The 15,563-nt window shown below is 40.7% G+C and overlaps 1 protein-coding gene across 1 annotated transcript in view; it reads right to left on the bottom strand.

Moving 5' to 3' along the window:
• GPC6 (glypican 6) overlaps nucleotides 1–15,563 on the bottom strand; it is a 1,111,975-nt gene that overhangs the window by 875,892 nt on the left and 220,520 nt on the right. The gene's annotated exons all lie outside the window — the stretch shown is intronic.

The raw sequence follows: 15,563 nt of genomic DNA, 5'->3' as shown, positions 1-15,563 counted from the left end.
CAGGCTCTAAGTGGTAGGGCCCTTCTTCCCAGTGGCGCCCCCACCCTGTCGGGGTTACGATCCAAACCTGGCCTGCAGAGCCTCTTGGCTGAGGCGTCTCCCTGTGCTGGGCCCGCTGCCCAGGGTCCCCCTTCGCTCTCCCCAGCTGCTCACCGCACCCAGCTCCGGACTGCTCCAGCCCCAGCTCCACCACTCTGTCGCAGCGCTGCTGCTGCTCTGCCTCCAGCTCCCTGGGCTGCTTCTTTGGCCCCTCTGCCTCTGGTTGCTCCAGCTCTGCTCCCAGGACAGGTCTGATCTGCAGGCTGCTTCTGTGACTCTGCTCCCAGCACTGACTTGCTTCCTGGGCTGCTTTTCTGGTCCCTCTGGCTCTGGTTGCTGCAGCTCTCCTCCCAGGGCAAGTCTGCTCTCTCTGGGCTGTACCTCGGCCTTGGGGCTGCAGCTCTCCTCCCAGGGCAAGTCTACTCTCTCTGGGCTGCTTTTCTGGCCCCTCTGGATCTGGCCCAGCTCTGCTCCCCAGCTTAGTTTGGGCCCCTGCTTTCTTCTTAGCTCGGCCCCACTCTGTCTGACCCAGGCAATTCCAGATCACGCGGGGGACGGGACCTCCCTGGCCACCTGACTCCCTGATTAGCCTGCTTGCCCTGTCATTCAGGCTGACCTGGAGCATTGGCCTCTCCCCATTCTTCCTGGGAGCTGTCAGTCTCAGCGTCCTGATTCCCCATCAACCCTTCCCCCTTTTTAGTACTGGGAGCTAGCAACTAAAACACCCCCACTGAATGTTAGTAAGGGGGCATCAGTCCCCTTACATCTGCATTGAAAGCGTCATGTAAAGAAAAGATGATACACAATTAAAATGAAGGAAAAAAGCAAACAAAGTGCAGAGCAAGCAGCATTTTTATTATAACAATTCACTGGTTATATTAAAGGAAAGCTTTGAAATGGATGGGTGCGGGGAAGCATTCTAATGAATACAAGGAGTTTTGGCTAGGCCAGCTCTCTAACAATAATTGCATTGATGTATTCGGTCATAAAAGTATCACTTTGACTATCAATATTCTTAATACCATGGAGAATTCTTGCCACATAGCATTGCTACAAAGCTCAGGCAGCGATATGTTCTTTGAGAATACTTTTTAAAATATTTTATGAGCAAGAAGCAAGTTACACAGGTTATCCCAAACTAATGCCAAATGAAATGTTTATATAATGACTTACGATCATATATTTTGCTTATGCCACTTCTTAGAGAAGTTATTTAAAATAGCATTTTTAATTGCTACACATTTTGTATCCCTCTGTCTGCTTGTTTACAGTAGAGACGAACCCTCAAACCCCTAAATTCAAAATAAAGTTTTAAAATAAAACCATAATGATTTTAAATAGTTTTCCTGTACATCAGAGTGTGATGATTTTGAAAGGTCAGGGAGTGTATCTGATATCTATCTATCTGTTTTATACTTGGATTGTAAGCTCTTAGAGGCAGAGGCTGTCTTTTTTGTACGGTACCTAGCCCAAAGGAGTTCCAGTCATGGAGCAGGACACTGGAGTGTTATGATAATGACAATAAAATATCATGACCTGACGGGCTAAAAATATATGCTTTATGTTTGTTTGTTTTTTACAAATGGAGAACCCCAGGGTTGAAATTTTGGCCTCACTGAATCAATGGCAGTTTTGCTATTGATTCTAATGGAACCAGAATTTCACCCCCCAATGTATGCAGAGATAAGGCAGATGTTTCTAATTCTGGACTTAAAATACATCAATCAAGGACAAAATATTGCCTGAATTTCAAGGAGAAACTCCATGATAGAAGGAAAGGAAACATTTTTGTGATGTATTCCTTAAAAAAAAAAAGACTTTTTTTTTTAAGCTGCTGAGTTATTCAGAATAAATTTCACCCTGGCAAAGAGAGATTAGTAAAAAGAAGACAAAGTAGGTGGACAAATTTGCAAAATAAATGCAATTTATTTGCAAAATAAATGCAAGTGGTTAATTTGGTTGTAAAAATAAATTGTCAGATGGATAGCATGACAGAGTAAGTGTTGCTTAAATAAATATTGAGTATAAAGATTTAACTGACCTTCATTTTGGGATGACCTACATAACCTTCTGACGATTTATAAGTTGTCTGATCCACAAATATTTTTTTTAACATGTCCCAGCCTATCCTTTAAGGATAAGCTATGGCAAAAATTCATCAGAGTACTAAAAATATTCATTGATAAATGGCTCATTTCCAAATACATTATTATTAATCACACCTAGGTCTTATATAGCACTTTTCATCAGTAGATTTCAAAGTGCTTTACAAAGCAAATCATAATCTTCATTTTGCAGATGGGAGAAAAAACAGGTACAGAGGTGAAGTAATTTGCCCACAGTCACCCAAGCAGACAAGGAGCACAGCAGGAAATGGAAACCAAGCCTTCTAGGTCTATGTCCAATGGTCTATGCACTAAGCAACACTGCTTCCTATTATACTTGATATCAGTGCATGTGTTGTAGTAATATCCATGTGATAAATATATCATGCGCCTAAGGATGCCTCACTTAAACTCTGCGAAAATTTTATTTTCTGACTGTATCACTTCTAACATCCAAATCTCTCAGCAGCATCCAGAGCTACTATTTAAAAGCAAAACAAAAATATTCCAGAGAAATAATTCCTTCTTTCCCTGAAATATGGAACTTTCCCAACATAAAGTTGACACCGGTGTGAGATACAAGATGGGTAACAATTAGTCCTTTACTAATAAGTTTAGGGTCAACCTTCTTGCTACACAGTAGGTGCTTAAAAACACTGTGATGGCCATGGTATAAAGAGCTAGGTGGATAATATTTAGGAATATTACTTTAACATCACTGGAAAGGGCAAATTCCCAATGGGCTAAATGACTTTTTAGCTTTGATAGGTCCATTGATGTCAGAGATTAAAAAACTCTTTTGTAAGTCTAAATAATGCATTTAGAAATATATAATGTGTCACTCTCCTTCAGAGATCTGTACAACTGGACTCATATTGAAATAGTTGGCTTTACAAGTAAATGGTTATGAAAAAATGGGTAAATTAGTTTTCTTTAAAATATGGGGCATATGCCATGAAGATAGGGTGGTGTGGTAGAACAGTTTTATTGCCACAGTTACGTGCATAACTCACTCATGACTTCATAAACTTTACCACACTATAAGTTTTGTGCACACACAGAATATGTATGTAAAAAAATACACTTGTGGTATACCCGGAGAATGATTATGTGTAGAAAGAAATATTTGCATCTCTCTGAGCTCTTTATATTGTATATATACTCGTTTTTTGTCTTTAAAAATACACTGTTAACTTTGCTTTGGACCTCTGACAAGATACCCTTTAAGAAACCTAAAGTAGACTCATATTCTAAGACATTCCCTCAAAACATAAAATCAGTGAAAAAATTGTAAGCTAGCACATGTAGGGCTATTCTGAAAGAAACAACTGCTTTGAATAACTTCTGTCCACAGAAAACACTGTGTGCTTTCAAAGCATTGCAAAGGGGACTCAATACATTTTAAGCATTATTCAATTTTCCACTTCTAAGTTGTAAAGTATACAGTAGAACTACAAAAAGATCCCAAGCCAGAAGGTAATAAGTTGATGGAAAAAGTTGTTTGATGAAGTAACTTAAAAATAAAAGCAAATCTAGGTAGTAAACAGATGACTGCTGTTGGAGAGAACAAGAATACCAGTTTTGGTAGAAACTATTTATACAAAAGCTCATCAGAGCATGAAACAAACTGCTACTATAAATTGTAAAAGAAAGGCAGAAAATATGTACCATTTAATAATATCTACAGTGAAAATGCAGAGACATGAGGTAATGGGTCTATGAAATAGGTGACAGGCTGAATTTTGCTTAATCTTCTTTTTAATATCACATACCCATAAAAGTCAAAATCAATGGCCTTCCTACACTATTGTCAGAATTCAAAACATAATAGCATATTACATAACACTAGTATTAACTCCTACTGATTTACAGTCCATCTCTCTATAAATATACCCCAAGACTTTGTCTTTTTTACCGCAAAGAACCAGTGTATAGGTAATGTCAATGGCTTATTCATAATGCCCCCCATGCTATTCCCGTGGTATGTATTTTATTCACTTCTTCCTTTTTGAAAGTAATCTCTAATATTCTTGGTCTCTAATGTCATTATGTTGTATTTTCTAGAACTAAACAAAATAAGCCACTTCTTGGCAGCTACATCAAATTTATTCAAATTTATTTTGGATTTGTTTAGTATTTTCCTCTGATTTTTGCTATAAATCCTTCCTGACCCTAACATTTTGTGTTCTTACCAGTTTCGGCCACTGTTCTTTAAGAAGACTTATTTGGATAATAGACAATTTACTGTATTTACTGTAAAAGTAATAATCCACAATGACAAGGTCACTCGACTCTGGTGCTGTTGAAAAGATCACTACAGAAAACTCCATGCTAAGCTAATGAAATATGGTTTAAAAGGTTCAGTGAAAACAGTATGTGCAGTAAATATAGTGTTTCTAAGCACAAGGAATATTCTTGTTCTCTGGGGCTGTTCCCAGTTCCTCTCATTTTAACAACAAACAAACAACAACAAAAAACACACTCTTTTGTGGTCTTAGTTTTGCAATTTCTGCAGACTGGCTACCTGAAGAAGCAGTCCACCAACAGATCCACTGTAACTGACAGCAGGCTGGCTGATTGTGTAAGCATGTCAAGCATAGCCACTCATTAATGCTGTTCTGCAGATAAGGGTATTCTATGGCCCTTTATAATGAAGAAGTTTCAGTAATACAGACTTTTGGTTATCTTATACTTTTAAAAAGATGGCCAAATTCTTTGTTTGCATCCCTCTTATGATGGGCTCAGCAGAGCAAGGAGGTACAGGAGAAGGGGGGACAGCTATCTGGCCCCAGGCAGGCTAAAGTTTGTTCTAATCTGCACCAGACGGTTATGGTCCCCTGGGGAATATGATTAAACTGGAAATTGCTGCAGCACTTGGTACTCTGGCTCATCCTTTTGCCCACTCCTTTCTGCCCTGCCACACTCTGCGTACCAGGAACCTCAGGGAAGGTGGTGTAGAGCCAATGGAATCAGTTCCTGAGGGTGCCAAGGACTCCCCCCCGCCCCATGATGGGGTATTCCCAGCTAAGGGTTCAGAGTCAGACTCTGCTGCCTTTGAGTTAGCTGAGCAGCACACAGGAAGTGGAGCATTTATACAGAAGAACCCAGCTTTCCCACCCCCACCCCCCAAAAAAATTATATAAAATCATTTTGAGATACCAAAAAGTCTCATTAGTCAATTTCTTATTTTGGGCCTGATTCTGAGAGGCAATTCACCCACAACTTTCATTGATTACCCACCTCTCATGACTAGGCCACCAGTGCCAAGTAGTATGGGTTATCATACTAACACCAAATTTGACTATATTATAATATATAGGTCATGCCCATAAGCAGCTCAACCTTCATACATACACAGAGAGAGAGAGAGAGAGGGAGAGATGAATTATTATTAATAGTTATTGTTGCTGTCAGGACTGGAATAATCATATATCATTTTCTTTGCTTCAGATTAACTAATAAATGTAAAAGAGAATAATGAAGATACAGATCTTTAATTTTTTCTTTCATTTTACCATCACAAAATACTTTGTTTTCCCTCTATTCACTGCTAGTTCCTTCCAGGTAGTAAATTAATATAACCTTTAGCAGGGGACTCATTGAAACAATTAGCAAAGCCAAAACTTAAAAATAGCACATATAGCTATTTTCCTCCAAGGGTGAAATACATCCATGCTCAGAGGTCCACCCCTCAGACTAATGCAAAACCCATGTACTTGGACTTTGAAACATAAGGAGAATTTCATCCTAAATAACTGCATTTTATAAATGCTGTATTTTGAGGCCCCACTAATTTTTAATCTGATTTGCGTACCTCAAACATGTCTGTTCATTATGTATTTTAGGAGAAGATTGTTTCCCTCCCTCCCACAAAATTTCCTAACTCTAGAATATATAGCTTTCACATATTAGTAAGTTAACTATCAACACATCTTAAAATTTAATTGTGTCATACAGTCTTGTAGCTTCCATATTCTCAGCACAGGTTACACTTTTAAACTGCCAAACTGTCACATATATTATACCTTTGTATTATTTGACAATTGGACAGAGATTCGATACAAGTCACATTAAACTATCTAATTTCCTAAAATTACCTAACATGGGCTATAGATGGGCTTTTCTTTTGATATTAAAAGGAAAATAGCAGCAGATTTTTGTGAGGTGATAACTGTGAAGCCAACTTTTAATTTATCAGTTCAGAGTACATAGTACAAGTCTATCACAAGCCACTAACAAACTCTTCAGTATCTCCCGTAATGCTTTGGAGACTCCAGATCTACATTCACATTACAGTTTTTCAAATCTGTGCTAATGAAACCTACCCATCTTGTGTAAACAGGGTCTGAATGAGCTCTCCCCTGACATCTTGTGATGAGCTGGGGGAACAGACCTTGGTTTGCATAGAAATACTCATGACGCATAGGTGTGCAGCATGATGGAGCTACTTTGCCGAAATGATCATTTTTGGCTGGTGTCGGATTGCAAGCCACTTAGTTATTGCAGGAATAATAAAGGGTTGTTATCCTGGTTGTGTGAATCAAGGGCAGCAGAACGGTGCTTGGGATGCCCTGATTGAGGGACTCACCCTCAACTGAACTTCATTTGCTAGGCAAGCGGTGGGGGTGCCAAAGCACAGTGTAAATGAGAGAGGGTGGCGACACATGTTTGTATCCGGTGGTTTGGGCTCTTCCTAAGTGACCTAGCCACTATTTGACCCTCTTCACTTTGTAATGACAGAGCTGATTAAGACTCAATTGAGAATCTTTTCTGAGTATCAAGAGAGCTGAAATCACTGGTAACCAGGTCTAAGCATTAGACCTGCTATGAGACAGTGTCTCTGGTAAATGAGACTGCTCAGCCTGCATGAGTAGTGAGGCTCCCCTACTAACAGCTGAAACCACTGAGTGCTGAAATTACTGAAAGCTGTGTTAAATGGTAGAACCTTAAGACATCCCAGAGATATTGGTGAAGTGAGTGACTGATGGCAAAGCAAGTGGCCAGCAGAGCAAACAACTGGCAGCGGAGCAAGGGAGGGGGGAAGAGGCACATTAAAGGAACTTTTGTTGGTTGGACTTTTTCCTTCAAGGTGAGAGCCTGAGCCAAAAGTAGGGTATGTTTTTCTTGTGGTCTTATGCTTATGAATCGTGCTTATGGCATTTTCCCAAGTTAATGCCAGGTTATGTCCTCTTTTTTATTAAATGTTATTTTCTACACACAGACTCAGTGCTTGTGAAAGGGGCAGTATTGTGTCTTAGAAGCACCCAAGGAGCGGTGTGCAAGTTTCTGAGGTTACTGGGTAGAGGCTCGAGCTGGTTCTGTGTTGTATTGTTAAAATGGAATCCCTCGATTTTGAACCTGGCACTTGTTGCTGCGGAGTCCACCTGTCAGAAGAGTTACATTTGTTTCTGTCTCTATCTCATCCTGCCTTCCGGTGCCCAGTGAAGCAGCCTCCTCAGTAATCCATCATTCCTCCTTTGCATGTGACTAAGGTCATTAAGTCATCTTCTCCTTACAGCTGTTCCCCCCACCCTTTTATTTGGCCTATAAGGTTCTCTTTACCACATAGTCTGTACTTGTCTCATTCTCCACTATAAGCATTTCAAGAGCAATGCATGGTTTGTCTATGATGACAAAAGTAATAATTTATTGTTATGAGGTTTTGTGAAGTGTTTTCACATTATGCGATATAACAATACTTAAGTTACATAGTGTATTTTTTCTGAGGCCCTCAAAATTTTGCTTTAGGTAAGTTAGTACCTACTTTGTAAAAGATGAAGAATCCAGAGCACAGTGGAAATATCCATCAACTTTGGAAAATCCGGCCACTTATGAAGGGGCTGATCCAAAGCCCATAGAAACCAATAGAAATACTCCTATTGACTTTATTGGGCTTTGGCTCAGGCCTTGGGGGCCGAAATAAGGATTTAGATGCCCATCTTTAGGCAGTCGAACTTTGAAGTAAGTAATTTGCCAAAGTTCCTGAAGCAAGCCACTGTGTTGGGTGAGATTTAAGTATAAGAACCTATGTTTCCAAAAATCTCCAAGATTACTAGATGCCTTGAATAACCAACCAGATTTTCAAGTATGCTGGACACCCATCACAACCCAGAGATTTCATTGAGAGATAATGAGTGATCATCACTTTTGAAAAATCAGGCCTTATTTGAGCACCTAAACATGGATTTGGGGAATTAAAAAAAAAATCTCAGCACTGAATCACTCAACCATGTCTACTGTATGCACACAATTTTCTTTATTATAAAGATCATTTAGTATTCACATTTTACCTAATGTTGACAATAACTGAAAACTGCAAGCGGTGACAACCATGCATTTATGCAAAATATTGTTGGCTGTAAAAGAAAATGTTATCCATGTCTGAAATAAAGTAATTTTTAATAATTACTCATTGTAATTAAAAAGATAATTTTCTTAAGAGGGAAAAAAAAGACGTCTTTTGGTGGAATGCAACAAGCTGGGAACTGCTGTTTGTTCATGTTCTCTGACAAAGATCACTGGTCTTTTTAATTGGCTTCACATTAGCACCTGCTTTTTATCAGACAAGAAAGCACATTTTCAGTAATGTGGCCCCATAGGTTTATCACCCTGTTACTGACCTGATTAGTATTATAGCCCCTACAATGGCTTACGCTGCACTTGAATCCACAGAGGCATGTTTATGACTAATTAAAAATAACTTTTGTTCCCAATAATAATTGGAACATGTGGTTTTGCTTTTTATTTTAGAATTTGGTAGAGTGGCCATCATACAAACATCTGGGTTGATGTTCATAGCTGAACAACAATTACAATACTCGCAGCCTGAGGGCCCAGATATATATTCTTACAAGTACCAAGAAGTGAACACAGAATACTGATGCTTGGGTGTGACAGGCATACAAAATTTTGTAACCTTAACCCATGCCATGGACAGAGGGCAAAAAATAAACTTAATTCTCTTGCTAGTACTCTTATGTGGCACACCCTTACTACATGGTGTCAGAAGACAAATAAATCTCAAGAATGCCAAACAGTTACACCCATTGAAAGTGGTACCCAAGAATAAAATTTCCAACAAATAGTGGCTGGCAACATGTTTAAAGTCACAGCTCTACCATTTGCACCACGGTCAGACAGTAAAACTACATTTGAGAGTCAGTCCTTCAGAAAGAACAGCAAGCATGCAGCCAAAACAAAGGAGGACAGACTGTGTGATGGGAGTTTTGGCCACTGCCTTCAGAGGAGACAGGATTTCATTCACTTTCTTGAGAACATCCTGAATGCTGTGGACAGTTCACGTATTGTTAGAGATAATGCATCATCACCCAGTCAGATAATAAGAGACACCAGGAGCTACAAATACAGGCACCAGGGCCTCCTCGGTGGCTATCCTGGCCACTGGAGAATATGCCAACAGGGTCTTGCACTATGGGACCTGACCTCTAGGCATTACCATAATACAAGCAAGTAAGTGTCACTGCAAGGTTTATGGGCTAAATCCCCAGTAACTTTCCCTGAGGATCATCTCTGTTCCAATGAAAGGATGAAGAGCTTTCCCAATCCCATAATATGAGTAACCCACTGGGACCTAGTCTTCATTGTGGAAAAAAATTCTTCTTAACTCAAAATAAAATAATAGTGAGAACAAGGCAGTGTGTCATCTTCACACAAGTTAGCAAATCAAATGAATTGCTAACTCATGTAAAGAATACAAACTGCCTTGTCCTCTCTAGGATTTTACCTCAGGATATGAACACACTTTTTTTGGTAGTGAAGATAAGGCCATAGAGGAGCATAGGTCTCTAAAACCCCGATTTTGTAAATATCAATGCATCTGCTTAACTTTACTACCTGTTGCAAGAGCAAGGCCTAAATAAGGCTGCCCAGTATTAGAAGACATTCAAATCAGTCTGGAGATCTTAATCACCTTTTGGAATAAGGATCTCTCTTCAAAGCAAGGAAATCCCCACAAAAGGAGTACATACTCAAGAGCAGTGTTTCCCAAACTTGTTCAGGGAAAGCCCCTGGCGGGCCAGGCCAGCTTGTTAACCTGCCGCGTCCACAGGTTTGGCCAATCGTGGCTCCCCCTGGTTGTGGTTCGCTGCTCCAGGCCAATGGGGGCTGCAGGAAGGGGCGGCTGGTACATCCCTCGGCCCACGCCGCTTCCCGCAGCCCCCATTGGCCTGCAGTGGCAAACCGCGGCCAGTGGGAGCCGTGATCGGCCGAACCTGCAGACGCAGCAGGTAAACAAACCGGCCCAGCCCGCCAGGAGCTTTACCTGAACAAGTGGTGTCCCAAGTTTGGGAAACACTGCTCTGGAGCTTTTCTTTTTCACTGAGCCCTACAAATATTAGTCAGTTAACCCACCAAACAAACTTCCTTGTGTAATAAATTCTATAGTTTCCATTTTACAGATGGGGGAAGTGATGCAGAGAGGCCAAATAACTGATCATTTGTTTCATGAAACAAATGAGTACCATAAGTAAAATCTGAACTCAGGAATTCTTGTGCTCAGACTGGTAGACCATCCCTTTTTAAAACACTGGAAAAAGTTAGCTCTTATAAATTACTGGATCATAAAAAACTCAAAAGATTAAAAAATTAAAGAGTATTCAGTTTTAGTTAAGGAATGGTAACTATATGTATGAGAACAGAACTCCCACTGAGCTCACTTTGTGAATGGCTGGGAGCAAAAAACAACAGTGTTTAGATCATTTTTAATTAAAATGCAAATTTTCTTTGTAGTTCTGTTTTTTTTCTTTGCGAGTATTTTTACTTGTTATAGACTCTAGCATAATTTCAGTATCATGGCAAGAATTTCCTTTATAATGTGAAGTGTGTTCATTCATTTAAAAAAAAATCCAAATAGAATAAACTAGAGTATCACATAGCATTATCTATGAAGTCCAGTTTGATTGGAGGCCTGGGACTGTTTTTTATATTACAAAATGACAAGGGACAAAAATACACACAAACAAGGATTATCACCCTGCTAAATGAATTTTTCACTTATACTCCCACTGCTCAAATATTGCTTGCATACTTTATCTTTCTATTACCCAAATATTTTAAATACATACAAATAATGAAATATCCAATATTAAAACAGAATGATCCTTTAAATAATATTAAAACAAAAATTCATCACTTCAAAATTCTGATAGAACTCTCTTCCAGATAGTTAATGGCTTTGCTGTCCCCCATCCCCATTTTTGCTGGATATAAATCAGCTCTCAATATTTATCTTAGGAAATTCAGATATCAAACTTTGTCGTGAATATATATGGTATTATCAGGGAGATAGGTAGGCAGAGCGAAAGAGAGGAATCTGGAGCGTGATTCTGATCTAATTTGCACCAGTGTTAGATTTAGTGTAATTTCACTGATGAGAGTGACATTTTTGATTTACACCTGTGCAAGATCAGAATCAGACCCCTGGTTTGGCTCAGCTCTGCACTCCCACCCCACATGCCTGCTAATAACTAATAGTGCTGTTGCGGCTGTGCGGCAGCACAGCAACATCCCTCACTCCTCATCAACAGTAGCAGCTCTTCGGTCACCTATTAGCTGTTCTCAGTGGGAGCAGAAGTGACATTGGTCCCCATTAAAAACATCTAAAACTGCCATAGGGCCTCAGCAGATATATAGTGGAGAACAAAGAGAAGCAGGAGGTTTCTCTTTATTCCAAAGGCTACTGACTGAGAAAAGTCTGTGCTGGCTCACTTATCCTGCTTCTGCTACGTCCTACTGGGAATTTACAAATCATAGAATTTGCCTTAGCAAATCTGACCATTTCTCTAACAAGAGTAGCAGCCTCCCATCATCATCAGAAGCTAAAAGCTTATGTAATATTAAAAATAAATTAAGGAATAATGATGCACCATAGCTAATCATGCAAAGTAGTCTTTGGTGAAAACATTGTTATGACTCAAATACTTAAGAGTTTGTTACCCTTACCTAAACTTGTATAATTTCAGATGTTATTATTGGCCATAAAATTATCCAAACCATTTAAAACTCCAGCCACAGCATTTGACTTAGTGAACTTCTGCGGCAGTGAACTGCAAAAACTGAGTATACACTATGAAGTAGATTACCTTTGTAACCCCTTGGGGTTTAGAGAGCATGGTCCCTTTAAATCTTTTTCCTATTGGGGAGGGGGAGCAGTGAGAGAAAGGAGGGAAACTTGGGGGTCTGGCTCTGGAGCCCTGGAGAGAAGGGCTGCAGCAGGGAGGCTCTGGACAAAGTGAAGGAGAGAGAACCTGCCTGAAGCCTGGGAAGGACAGTGTGGCCGATTGGGGACACCCCAGGACAGGAGCCAGGAGGAGCCATGTGCCAGGGAGGAATTGCCCGAAAAGGACAGGCTGGAGCTGGACACAGTATCACTGCTGCCCAGAGCTGCATGGGGCTGTGAGTACTGGGGCTTGTAACTCTGCACTGGGAATAAGGAGGGAGGCTTCTAGTTAGTTAAGTGAGGAGGTTGTCGTTCTGTGTGGCTTTGCAGAGAGCGGCAGAAGAGGGCACCGAAGGAGTTGTTGGGGAAAGTTCACTGGCGCCGAAGACAACCAGGAGCACCCAAGACACAGCACTGGACTGGAATTTTGCTCAGGACTCCTGAACTCTGTGTGAAGACACATTGCTCAGTGTCTGCCCTTTCAGACGGTGCTACCACTGGGCCTGTCGGCCTTGGTTTGGATGCAACCCTGTTCTACTGCTCCCCTACATTTCCCCTTGTTTTTCTCCTCTCATCCCTCTGTAAATAAGTATCTCCCTTTGTTATATCCATTGTACTTTTCCTGTGGGTGTGTGTGTTAACTCTGGGGGGTTTGGAACAGGTGCCCCTGGGGTGGAAGGAATTTTTCCTGCTGCATTCCTGCGCACGCCGTCTCTTGACCAGAGCTGCCTGCAGAGCAGACTCCATCTTGGCCACGAGGGCGCTAAAGTTACACCTTATATTTATGCTAAGCAGACTGGTCATCAATCACAAGCTCTCCATTATCACCACCATTGCCCACCCAATATAGAAAAACCTGTTATAAATAGATAGATATCTGTGTATGAATCTGATATCTTTGCTCTATGATAATCACCCCAAGTTCATCATTTACAACTTGCTTGCATATTGTTCAGGGAGGCTGTATTAGGGCTGATCACAATGGGACTGCCCAGGCGCTTAAAATTAAGCACATCAGCATTTCATGCAATCAGCTCATATTGCTCAGAACCTTCCAGGACTGGACCCTTACAAAGGTAAAAAGCATATCAGCACTTCTCAGGATCATATAACATTGACAAACACCTGCTAATGTGCCCAGTGAAAGCTTTTACAGAGAGCAGACAGAGAGGACAGAGTCTAAAATATCTGAAGCTTTGTCTGGGAATGAGTGGTGAACACTCATCTCAGCAGTGAATGATAGCCTCCCAGATGAGCTCACATGACATACAAGCAGATTAGCCCATGTGGTGTTGTTTACCTTACACTAAATTGGTTGACATGGACTTGAACTTAACTATGCTCATCATCACAGGCACCCTGAACTCCACTCCTATTCCATTGCTATCAGTATTGAGCAACATAGCTCCACCACACATTCATCACAAAGAGTCTGCAGCCAGACTGGCGGAAAAGCTATGTGCCAATCCAGGTCCCGCACTGTATATGGACATCTTCAATCACCCAGAGCATGACTTACTTCGAGGCATCCCTTGTGGTCTTAACTGTGCCAACCCTATGGAACGATGAGTGGTTGACTAAAGACATTTGTAATGGTTTCCTGCTCGCAGATCCAACCATTCAACCACCAGGATTTGTCCTGTCACACCACTTTGACTTCTGCTAAACTGATTCCGAACTGGCCAAGGAATATGCACAGTCAACATGGGGATGCATGACAACCCACTTTGTCAGTGTGGTCTTTGTCTGTCAATGGCATATGTTGTTGACGAGTGTCATCTAATCAGATTTCGTGGTGGCCTTGGGGCCCTTCATTCTGCTGATGAAGCTGCTGGCAGGTGCTTGGCAAGTGCTGCTAATGCTAGAAGAACATCGCATCTTTCCTCCATCCACCATCTCGAACTAATAGGTGATCCCCAACTTATACATTTGGCAGGAATGTGTATGACAAATATAGTTCCATTTTCAGGAACCCATTATGAAAGGTTTTTTTTGTAAGTGAGAGTGTAATAGGTCATTTTAAAAAATGACATACTTTTGACTTTTACAAATAATTATTCTCGGTTATATGATATTTTATGAATATTGAATGCAGTTTCTTCACTTTTTTAATTACTTTTCAAATGGATGACCTTTTTGTAATTTAAAATACCTTCAAAGTGTAACGTATAAATACATTAGGAGCCAATCCTGAGAGCAACTTTGCAGCTGGGACCAGCCCCAAATATTTATAGCAAGGATTACTAGTCTTTTTCTCACAAATGTATAGCTCATTAAGGGTCCTTTTCGTGATCTTATGCATTTCTGCATGTGTAATTTCACTTACACCATATTTCTTCTACATGGCACAAAGCATCAACCAACATCAATCCTTTCCCTTTATCACCATAGCATCTGACCACCTCCCAAGTATTTAAAAATAAAAAGAATCATCTCTTTTTCCAGGCTTTAGTCATAGAAGCTTGATTGCTAAACAGGGATTTTTGCAGGGCCTTTTTTTTTTTTTTGGTCTTTTCCTTGTTTTTTAAAATGTGTGTCAGAATGTGAATGTGTAAATGTATGCAGAACATAACATGAAAACTACAACAAAGAAATTAGTTCTGGATTTAGTTACGAAAGTGGCTCATTCTACTGTCATTCCCAGTTTTTGGAGGAATGGGTTCATAGAATCATAGAATATCAAGGTTGGAAGGGACCTCAGGAGGTCATCTAGTCCAACCCCTTGCTCAAAGCAGAACCAATCCCCAGCTAAATCATCCTAGCCAGGGCTTTGTCAAGCCTGTTCTTAAGAACATCTAAGGAAGGAGATTCCACCACCTTGCATTCCAGTGCTTCACTATCCTCCTAGTGAAAAAGTTTTTCCTAATATCCAGCCTAAACCTCCCCCACTGCAACTTGAGACCATTACTCCTCATTCTGTCATCTCTACCACTGAGAACAGTCTAGATCCATTCTCTTTGGAACCCCCTTTCAGGTAGTTGAGAGCAGCTATCAAATCCCCCCCTCATTCTTCTCTTCCGCAGACTAAACAATCCCAGTTCCCTCAGCCTCTCCTCATAACTCATGTGTTCCAGTCCCCTAACCATTTTTGTTGCCCTCCGCTGGAGGCTTTCCAATTTTTTCACATCCTTCTTGTAGTGTCGGGCCCAAAACTGGACACAGTACTCCAGATGAGGCCTCACCAATGTCAAATAGAGGGGAACGATCACATCCCTCAATCTGCTGGCAATGCCCCTACTTAT

Source organism: Lepidochelys kempii, chromosome 1, assembly GCF_965140285.1.
Source record: "Lepidochelys kempii isolate rLepKem1 chromosome 1, rLepKem1.hap1, whole genome shotgun sequence".
Classification (NCBI taxonomy): domain Eukaryota; kingdom Metazoa; phylum Chordata; order Testudines; family Cheloniidae; genus Lepidochelys; species Lepidochelys kempii.
Note: the sequence above shows the minus strand (reverse complement) of the source record. Positions and strands in the feature narration are given on the sequence as shown.